At 38.5% G+C, this 10,835-nt stretch overlaps 1 protein-coding gene across 7 annotated transcripts in view; it reads right to left on the bottom strand.

The window, feature by feature from the left end:
• The window catches only part of Hecw1 (HECT, C2 and WW domain containing E3 ubiquitin protein ligase 1), a 492,247-nt gene that overhangs the window by 239,173 nt on the left and 242,239 nt on the right, over positions 1 to 10,835 (bottom strand). The gene's annotated exons all lie outside the window — the stretch shown is intronic.

Here is a 10,835-nt window from a genome sequence, read left to right as displayed (position 1 = left end):
TCTATCTATCTATCTATCTATCTATCTATCATCTATTTATCTTCTATATCAAGGCCTATAGAGTCAAATTTGGGTCCCCAAATATCCTCTTTTGTGGGTCCATTCACTGGAGCCTGGTTAACCTACCAAGAGTCATACCCTTAAAAGAGACTAACTTGCCTCCCTCCCAGTAGCCATCAAGTTGCCTATAGTTCCTTGGAACTGGGATTCCTTATCCACTTCCCCACATCTATACTAGGATGCGTTTACTGATCTTTTATCAGGGCCATATCTATGTCTTTTTAGAATGTCATACAGATGGAATTTTAAAGTACAAATCAATAGCTTTTTCAGATTTATTTCTGTCACTTAGTAATATGCATTTAAGATTCCTGTAATGTCTTTTTTTTAGATGATGGCTCAGCTATTTTTAGTGTTGAATAATATTCCATTGTGTAGGTGTACAACAGTTTATCAACTTGCCTGCTGAAGGGCATATTGATTGTTTCCAACTTTGGCAGTTATGAATAGGCTATTGCTGCAAATATCTTTGTGAAGTTTTGTTTGTTTCAATATATTTTATTGAATTTTTGTGCATTTCATATAATATGTCTTAAACAAACCCCTCCCTATATTGTTCGCTTGTTTTTGACATGAATTTTCAACTCCTTTTAATAAATACCAAGGGACATGATTGGTGGATCATAGAGTCAGAATTTTGTAAATATTTCTCTCAAGAATTGGGCCATTTTGCATTCCTACAAGAAAGAGTGAGAGGAGAGGTCCTACTTCTCTACGGTCACACAGCCGGGGTATTTGATCCCGATGATTCTCATAGCCGTGCAGTGGTGTCTCATTGTTTTAATGTGAAAGTTCTTCAGTCATGTGCTATTGAGCATCTTTTCATATTTTTATTTGCTATCTGTGTAACTTCTTTGGTGAAGTGTCTGTTCAGGTAATTGAACAATTTTAACTAAGCTGTCCATCTTATCATTGATTTTTAAAATGTCTTCATATATTTTAGCTATTACTCTTTTAATGTGCTGTCTTTTTTAAAAATAATCTCCACGATTTGTCTTACTCATCTTGTGGAGTACTTTTCCAAGTATTTATCGGACATTTCATTTTCTCCAAAAAGTTAAGTTTAGGTTTTTGCCGATTTCTCAGTCTCTCTCTCTCTCTCTTTTTTTTAGTGATGTAAGTGAATTATTTGTAACTTTAGAAGGTTAGCCTTTGCCTGATTTTTTTCCATGTGTCTATTTTTCATCTGCTGTCTTTTCCTTTAGACCTTTTACAGTAAGTTTTTGTTTCATTTAGAGGTTTTCATATGATGTACTGCAGTGCATCGGCATCTCTGCCTATGGCTTTTTTCTTCCCCTTAGACAGGGCCGTTATTTTTGGGATTGAGGATTTCAATTGCAGTTGTGTTGATTCATAGATTAATTTAGGGAGAGTGTGCACAATTTAAGTATTAAACATTTGAAACAAGGCCACAGTTTATCTTTGTATGTATTTATATTTATTTATCTTTCAATGTTTTTAAAAGCTTTCATCATACTGATCCTGTATATTTCTTATTAAGGTATTTCATTTTTCTTCATAAATATTAAAATTGAAGAGTTTTGCTATGTTTTCTAATGGCTCTTCAGATTTTCTAACTGGGTTTTCCTTGTTTATAGTCTAGTTACTGATTCTTAGAGACATTTTCTTATTTCTAATAATGTAAATGAATTAATTATTTATAGGTTATCTGTAAATGGTGAAATTTGGTCATCTTCCTTCAATATTAGATTTTACTTTCTTTTTTTCAGCTATTATGTGGGTTATACTTCCAAAACAATATAAGTAATATTGTAGTGATCTTTGTGCTGTTCCTAACTTTCATGACATTATTTCTAGTACTTCACGAGAAAAATAATACTATTATTGGCCTTGTAATACTTATTAATAAATATATGTCTGGTTAAGGAAGTAACTCACATTTGACCATAGCATTAATTTATATTTGTCAGATATGTTTTTTGACTCTAAAGAAAAAAATCATATATTTTTCAATCAGCATAGTTTACTATGTTAATAGTTTTCTGAACAGTGAGCCAAATGAAACCTGAGTGTAAACTTCATGAGGTTATAACTCTCCAACGTGATTTTGCAATCCATGTGGATATTTAGCTTTGATTATTGCATTGATGTTTGCCACTAAGATGGCTTATGTTTGATCTTTCGATGGAAGTTCTGGTGTGAAGATGCGAAGGTGGCAAAACAATTATTCTGGAAATTTTCCTTACTGATTTTTTTCTCTAAACAGTTTAAATCATATCATATATATTCGTACTTCAATCATTTGACAGACTTCATCTATGAATTCCTATCCTTTTTCTTTTAAAGAAAAGAAACTTCATAAAAAATGTCTACTCTTTGCCACTCTCCTTGTTTTTAATCCCTAAAAAGCCATTATTTGGGCTCAGCTGTGGATTGAGAATAAAAAGACCTTTTTAGAGCCCTTCATTTAGTTTTCATGTCTTCTTGCATCTGGCTCATTGGGTAAATATTCATGTCAAGATTCAGGATGACACATCAGATAAATATCTTCTTTTGCAGTTATTCAAGGGTTTTAGGTCCTGCAAGGAATTGTGGCGCACACCTTTAATCCCAGCACTCTGGAGGCAGAAGCAGGCAAAGCTCTGTGAGATCTAGCCCAGGGTGGTCTACATAGTGAATTTCAGGCCAGCTAGGGCTACAGGGAAACCGAGAGAGAGAGAGAGAGAGAGAGAGAGAGAGAGAGAGAGAGAGAGAGAGAGAGATAGATATCTCTTTTAATCCAGTCATTTGTTCTTGCTGTCTTCTAGTAAGAATTCCTGGTTCTCATAGTACTATGAAAGAGGAAAGTGTTTTCTCCAATAAAGAAAAAGATAGACCTCTAACAGTCTTTTAACAAGTACAAAGACGGTCAAATTGATTATATCAGCAAAGGGTTACATCAGTGTTTCCTGCAACGGGTACTCTATACATGTCTAGGACCTTGAACTTTGTACAGAATCTGATGAATGACTTTGATCCATTACCTGGGAACATGTACAGACATGCCCGTATCACATCAGGTCTTCTTTAATTAAAAAATGTGACTCTTAAAAGCCCCCAAAGGATTTCCTCCTTTAAAAATATATTATTTATGATTTCTATTTTATATGTATGATATATTACCTGCATGTATGCAAGTGTACCTGTGTCATGCAATGGCTGTGGAGGTCAGAAAAGGGTGTCAGACTCCCTGGAACTGGAGTTATAGACAGTTGTTAGCCACTATGTGGGTGCTAGGAATCGAACCTGGGTCCTGTTCAAGAGCAGTCAGTGCTCTTAACTGCTGAGCCATCTCTCCAGCCCCACATTTCATCTTCTAATAGAGATTTATTTCCAGTTTTTTCTGGTGTGGTTTCAATAGAAAAAGTAATTTGGAGAGGAGGTTTGGAACTAAATTGTTGATGGTCACAGAATTTGAGTTGTAATTTTGCTTCCTGAACCTCAGAAAGGAGGGACGTAAATCACTCCAACACTATGGTAGGTGAACCTTGGTTGATTGGGAAAGAATTTTAGAAACCAACATCTCTGGACTTAAACCCTTCAATTGTTCCTTGGAATGAGCTTTGAACATCTTTTCCTGAAACTGATATTTAGTGTTGGGTCAGAATGGAATTTAAACCCAGAGTGCCTCTCAAAGAGCTAGAGATGAGGGCAGGCCCCGAGCAGCTCTCTAGAGAGAAGACGTCTGGCATTGTTCTGACTTTTCTTTCTTTCCTGGAACAAACCCATCTGATGGCATTACCAAAAAAACAAAATTTGGAATCCCTCCTGACACCCCTGGCTTTACTCAGATATAAATCTAAAGAAACTTCTGTTGGAGATACTAAAGTGAGCAGCATGCCCCTATACTACGGCATTATTGGCATAGAACAACTAAGGACTAAGTCAGGAATCATGGCCCTGGTGTTCAGCTCACTCTAGCTGGAAAACTATCTTTTAGACTGTGGACTTTGTCACTCTTGGTCACCCTAAGTACCTTATATGGATATTGCTGGAGGCGTAGAATAGTGCTTTGTTACTACCTGTTCTCTAGTCTGCCTTGCATTATCTACCTACCTACCTGCATCCCAGACAAGTGACTTTTGATTAAAAGAATGCACCTTCTTCAGTATAATATGCTTGTTGAGCAGTCCAGAGGATCCTACTGATATGAAATGAATAAATGAATTACTCAAACCTAAGACTATACAAAGATGCTTTCTAGGACACCAGCCTGCACCACATAAAGGCCACAGCTTCTCCTGCTATGTTACCCAAGAACCTTGCTCGGGATTCCTGGCCTGCACCATCTCCTTCACCAGGCCCACCTTTACTGCTCCATAGAAGAGAGGGTAGATATTTTTTACATTTCCTTCAGGGCAGGAATTTTAGGAATGACCCTATTGCTGAAAACCACACACACTTTGGTTGTAGGACATAGAGGAATCAATCTCAATCTAAGCATGAAACTCTCTCCCTGCTGGGTAGCTTTCATAGTGCTAGAATGTATGTGTTATGCAGGCTGCTGGGAGAGAAAGGATATCAAGGGTCTTACCCAGACCTGGATCCTGCATGCTATATTATTGAGCTGCCAGACAACCTGTGCCTACTGGTGCAATAGTGGCATGAAAGTTATGTGGGTAACCTACTGTTTTCTGATTGTAATTGAGGTTTGCTTTGGCAGCAACATCCCCAGACAAAAATGGGTGAATGTAGGCAGCTCAGGAGGGTAGGAGTTGGTGCAACAAGATTTCATGTTTGGTACTGTAAACATAGCCAAAAGCCCATGCCTCGGGATATCATAGGGTCTCAGAAGAACCAACTGTTGATGTTTTCCTAAATGATTATGCTGTCAAACTGCCTTCTAAATATTTATGCTTATGCCCATAGATTTCTGCTGCTCTTAACCTTTATCAGATCGTGATTCTTTGGGGTATGGTCAATGTAGACTCGTAACTGGTCAAAGTGCTGAGAATCAGTGACTGTGAGTGCTCAGTCATAGGTGGGACATCTATGTCAACATCCTCCTAACCAAGGCTCAGGGAATCTTGTAGAAAAGTGCGCAGAAAGTGTTATTGACAGAGGATGGGGAGGAGATCTGTGAAATGTTGTGTTCTGGGCATGACATGGCTATCACACTCAGCTGTGGTACCTGCACAAGGCCAAGCCAATCAACATCCAGCATTGAATGGGGATGTCCTCCTGATGCCTTATCCCTAGCTGAGGGAGAAGGAGATGTGATATGGCTACTGGTAGATTTTCTATACCCCAGTAGATAGCCCCAAACCCATGCATATGGTCAGCACTAATTGGAGTCAGGGGGTATTAATAATATCAAAAATAAAAAATTAGGACATGAAGTCAGGAGGGAGATGAGTTGGTGTATGCTAGAAGGAATTGAAGAGGAGTAGAAGAGGATGGATAAGATCATAATGCACTGTATACATATATGAACTTTTCAAAGGATAAGTAAAAATACTTTCATGATGGCAGCCACAACAAAATGTTCTTTAAAACTAAGAAAATCCTTCTCTCTCTCTCTCTCTCTCTCTCTCTCTCTCTCTCTGCTTTCTAGTGAATCTTTTTCAACTTCAGAGTCACTTTGAGTTCAGGTGAGATTCTGGGCTTCAGTCCCTTCAAGGACAACCAGCTCTGCATGGCATAACTAGTGTTCTGAAGGAAAAGCAATCTACCACACCAAGAGCAGAGTCTACTTTTGAACTAGAGCTCTGTTCCACGATGCCATGAGCATCAGTGCCCTGCTTTGTCCTTTTTTATGACGAATAAGAAGTTACAGAAAAGGTGCATGAAATAACTTATAAATGGACATCCAAGTTTGAGGGAAAGGAGCACAACATGCATTAGATGGATAAGGGTGAGAGGGCTCAGGAGGTAGGAACTGGTTCCGTGGAAAGAGCATTAGAGGAATGAAACACTTAGCATCATAAAACATTTTTTCAAGTTAGGAGTAAGACAAAATTTGCCTATAGCTTCTCAGCTGAAAGAAAACATGTATTATATCAACATCTAGCTATTGACGTCTCTCTTAGAAACTGCTTCCCATTCTACCCTTGATTGTGTGGAATAGAATCAAAATGTAAAGTCACAATAATCACAAAGTCTTATAAAGTATTACCTTAGAAAAAAATTCTGAAGCTTTCTAGTAAACATCTGGTCAGTACTGACCTTTTCATATTAGTAAATTATGTGTGCAATTTTAGCTTAAACATTCAAGCTGAGATTTATTGTGTTTTATTTATTTCTAGCGTTTGCTTTATAGCTGCTTCAAATGGAAATGTTTTCTAAAATTTCTCTCAAAGGATAACAGAAATAGGTATGAGGGGATAGAATTAAATTAGAGTATTACTCTATACAGCTATTTTAGAACTTTTCCTTTCTTAGAATAATTAGGACTATTTCATTTAGAAGCTTCTTTTCACAATATTAAGAAATAAATCTCAGAATTTTGTCTCATTACAGGATTATTGATGAAATTTCTTTTCAGCGTCTAGTTATGTAATAACTGGTGGCATGCTGCATGCATAAGTGGTGGATGTGTAAGGGGAAGAAATAGAAAAGCAGAATTAATTCATAAAAGGATCCTGGGGGCTGGGAGAATGGTGCAGTCAGTAAATTGCTTGCTGTAGAAGCAAGAGAACCTGAGCTCAATGTCCAGCACCTATGTAAAAATCTGGGCATGGTGGCATGTACTTGTAGTCCCAGCTCTGGGGAGGCAGAGACAGACAGAACTCTCAAACTGCTGGTCAGTCAGCTCAATCAGTGAGCTACAGATCCCAAACAGACTCTCTCAAAAAATAAGGTGGACAGCTCCTGATGAACAACACCTGATGTTGACCTCTGGTTTCCATGCACACCTGCACTATAATGCGTATGCATAAACATACAAAGCTGATTAACATGTTCAGTGCAAAGTGACATGTTGAACGCATATCCCCTGAGCCTAGATAGAACACATTTTTTTAAAATTAGTTTTAAAGGCTTCTGTGGTGCTATAGTTCCATCTTTCTTGACTGTCCCCCAATGGTACAAGTGGTAAAGGCTTCATCCATAGTCCATGTGACCACTGGGAAGTGACGGAACCTTTAGGACCTACTGGAAAGAAGTTAGGTTGTTAGGGGTAGCCCTTGAACTAAGTATTGGAATCTCAAGTCTTTCTCTTTCTTTTTCATTGCCCAGTCATTAGGAGATAAACACTTTCTCTACAGGGTACTTTCCATTCATCATATTTTGCCTCACCTTGGCACCAAAACAATGAGACTAACCAACCACGGACTAAAAACTCTACAACTATATACCAAAGTAGGCCTTTCTTCTTTTTCAATTTTTATCTTAGCTGTTTTGTCACAGTAATGAAAACTGATGAGCACATGGTTATTGTTAAAATCAACATCAAAAAATAAACTTCTTATCACGTTCCCCCAAACTCAAGAATCTAGGTTTATAGAATCAACTCTGGACAGGAAGACATGTTTAAGAACATAGTGTAGTGCTGTGAACACGCTGAGAGCATGCAACCTGGCTAAACTGACTAAATTGATTGTGGAAAAGGCTCTGAACATTCCTCAATGCTCCCTGTTGACTGAGAATTATTTATAAACACAACTAGTGAGAAACTACAGTTAAGAAAAATGCCAACTTGAGACATCTGTCATTCCAAGGTCTGCGTAATTCTCTCCTAGTGGACTATGAACACTAGTCAAATATGAGTTTGTGGAAAGACATTTCACAAGGATCCTCATGTTCTCTTTCAAGTTCTCATTTAAAAAGTCAGAAGATAGAGACCATGAAATAGGTAAAAAAATAAATAAATAAAATAGAGCAATGTGAGGTGAGGGTAAGAATAGTATAACAATTCTAATGGCATTTCCATAAAGTTCAATGTTAAGACAATACAAGAAATACATTCTTAGTCTATAGAGAATGTAAATCTGTAGAACTCTCTGCCTCAGACTGGGTGTTCCCAGTAAGGTAAAGGTAGCATCATGATGTCCTCTTCTAGCCTCTCTGGTGGCCTTTTCCCAATTCTACAGACCCTGCCTCTTGAGCCCACTGGAATTCTTCCTTAAGCAGCTGCCTATTTTCTGTATCTGGAGGCTGTGGCCCCCAGACCTTGGCATGGGTAGAGATGTAGCTCACTGTGCTGACAGGTGAGCACTCTTCTCATGGGTAAATGAAGTATGGGACACTACATGCTTGGGGCTTCCAAGGGTCTCATTTACAATACACACACCAAGACCATCGAGAGACTGAATCTTTACCCCTAAAGGAAATCACAAGGCATTGTGGAGGAAGGTCTTTCACTGGAATCAACTAGAGAAATACAAGAGAAAGAGCCTTGAGAAATGTTTCATACTTTCAAGCGATAAGGACAATAGCTTGACCACTATTAATCCAATTCCACATTAAAATACAGTTTTCAGGAAAGTGAACTCTGCTCAGTTTCAGTATGGCAGTGGGACCCAGGGTTACCCCCTGTCCCTGTCATCACTTGGGTTCAGGACTGGGCTGTCACATGCTTAGAGGAACAAAAGGTGTCTGTGGGATATAAGCCAAGAGTCAGCCCAAGCATCTTTTGCCTTAGAAGAGAAAATCATTACAGAGATGGTAATAAGGAAAACAGGTCTGGGGAAATGGCTCAGTGAGTAAAAGTGCTTTCTGTACAAGCTGGATCAACTGAGTTCAGTCTCTGGAACCCACATTTTAAAGGTGGAAGGAGAGAACTGACTCCATAAAGTTGTCCTCTGAAACAGATGAACATATGTGCCATGGCACACAGACACCCTGCCACATCTCTCTCTCACACACACATTAATAATAATAATAATAATAATAATAATAATAATAATAAAGAAGTTTTAAAAATGTGAATAATGGATGCATGCCGAAATATTTTAAGATGTCTACTTTTATGTCTAACAATGATAGCACACAGAACAACTAAGATGAAGTCTGGGATACATTTGAATAGTTGCAGACACCTGAACCTGTCACTTGTTTTCACGTTTCAGATCTGGTGACCGCAGCCTTTGAAAATCATTCACTTGATATTTTGTCCATATTTGGAAGGTGTATTTATAGCACATTTTGAGGCTATTTTCTGGAGAGTCAGTGTTTTGTTTCATTTTAAGCTCACACTGTACATTTTTATGATGATGTATATCCTACTTCACATTGTTGTGAGAAACAGATGAACAGCTAAAGTCTCTATCAGGCTGAGTTCAGAGAACAAACATTGCAGGGGGCTTTCAATAGCTTTGAAGTGAATTCCAAGGCTGGTAAACACTCCCTCACTTATTACTCCTGAGCAGATGGAGGTGAGGAACTCTTCTCTCTGTAGCAATCTTGAGCCAAGAGGCTGGTTCCATCAAGCCATGCCCACCTTTGCTGATGGGCTGATGTATCTGGCAAGAAACTGCCTCTTTAAATGACTTTCTACTGGGTAGAAAGGACAGATGTACTAGGTAGAAAGGACAGATGTGCTGGGTAGAAAGGACAGATGTGCTGGGTAGAAAGGGCAGATATGCTGGGTAGAAAGGACAGATGTACTGAGTAGAAAGGGCAGATGTGCGTATAGAAGGGTTCTCGTGAACTGGCCTCTTCAGTAACCTTTAAGCATGCATGGTTCTTCCCCTCTTCTGCTCTATGTCCCTTTGAGGTAAACTCAGGTCAGTGCCCAGCCCTGTTGGAACCCTCTGGATGGAGATGATTAAGACTCAAGCTCTGAGGACTGTTAATTTTACTGCTACTGCCAAGGCCACAATTGGTATATCTGCAGAATCCCACCAAAGTGATACGGCAAACAATGTCTTTTTAAGCCAACCTCCTTTCTGAATCATTCACACTCAAGTTCAAATAGTTTATCTAATTTTTTTTTTTTTACGTTGAAGAAAAACCTCTTTTATTTCAATGGCAGTCTTCACTGATTTTTGTTCAAACTCCCTAGTTAGTAATTTTTAATTTAGGTTTAAGGAAAAAAGAATGTCACTTACAGGCACATTTCAGCTAACTCAATAAGATGTTTTGACAACTAAATAGGAAGCATTACAAAGATAAAGGCTAGGCTATGATTCAGGAAAAGATAAGGTCCATTACTGTAGTGCTTAGCAGAGCCACAGAGCAGGGAACAAAAAGTTGTGATTTAAATCCTGGATGTGCAGCTGGCCATGGTATTGCACTTTTATAATCTCAGCACTCTGGGGGCAGAGGCAGAAGGATCTCTGCAAATTCAAGACTTTCCTCAAATAGTTGGTTCCAGGTCAGACTGAGCCACATAGATCCTGTCTCAAAAGAGCACAAACAAGACCAAAACAACAACAGTGACACACACACACACACACACACACACACACACACACACACTAAAAAACAAACAAAAAAAAACCCCCAAAACAAGCAAACCCAAATCCTGGATCTGGGACTGGCTGGCACTGTGGTTTGAGATAGCGTACTTGGGCTCATTGGACAGAGTCCTCACTTATGAAAGGAAAAGGAGGAGCTATCCCTATCTTTTCTAGGCCTACCATTTCATATGATTAAGGGCAATCGGAGGCTATTCTAATTTATTTGCAAGACTAAAAATAAATAAAAACCAGAAAATATAAATATTCAAAGTCAATGAATTATAAACATATTTCCTAAGAAAGTCTTTATGCTCTGCTGGTAAGTACCTTTCCAGTGGAAACACTGGGCTGTTTAAGAGGAATCCTGAAGCTTGGCATTTATCTAATACACAAGTGGCGTGTACTCTAAAAAGGGCAGTTTTGGAGTCCTTCCTT

The sequence above is a fragment of the Nannospalax galili genome, unplaced genomic scaffold (assembly GCF_000622305.1).
Source record: "Nannospalax galili isolate Female #2095 unplaced genomic scaffold, S.galili_v1.0 scaffold54, whole genome shotgun sequence".
NCBI lineage: Eukaryota > Metazoa > Chordata > Mammalia > Rodentia > Spalacidae > Nannospalax > Nannospalax galili.
Note: the sequence above shows the minus strand (reverse complement) of the source record. Positions and strands in the feature narration are given on the sequence as shown.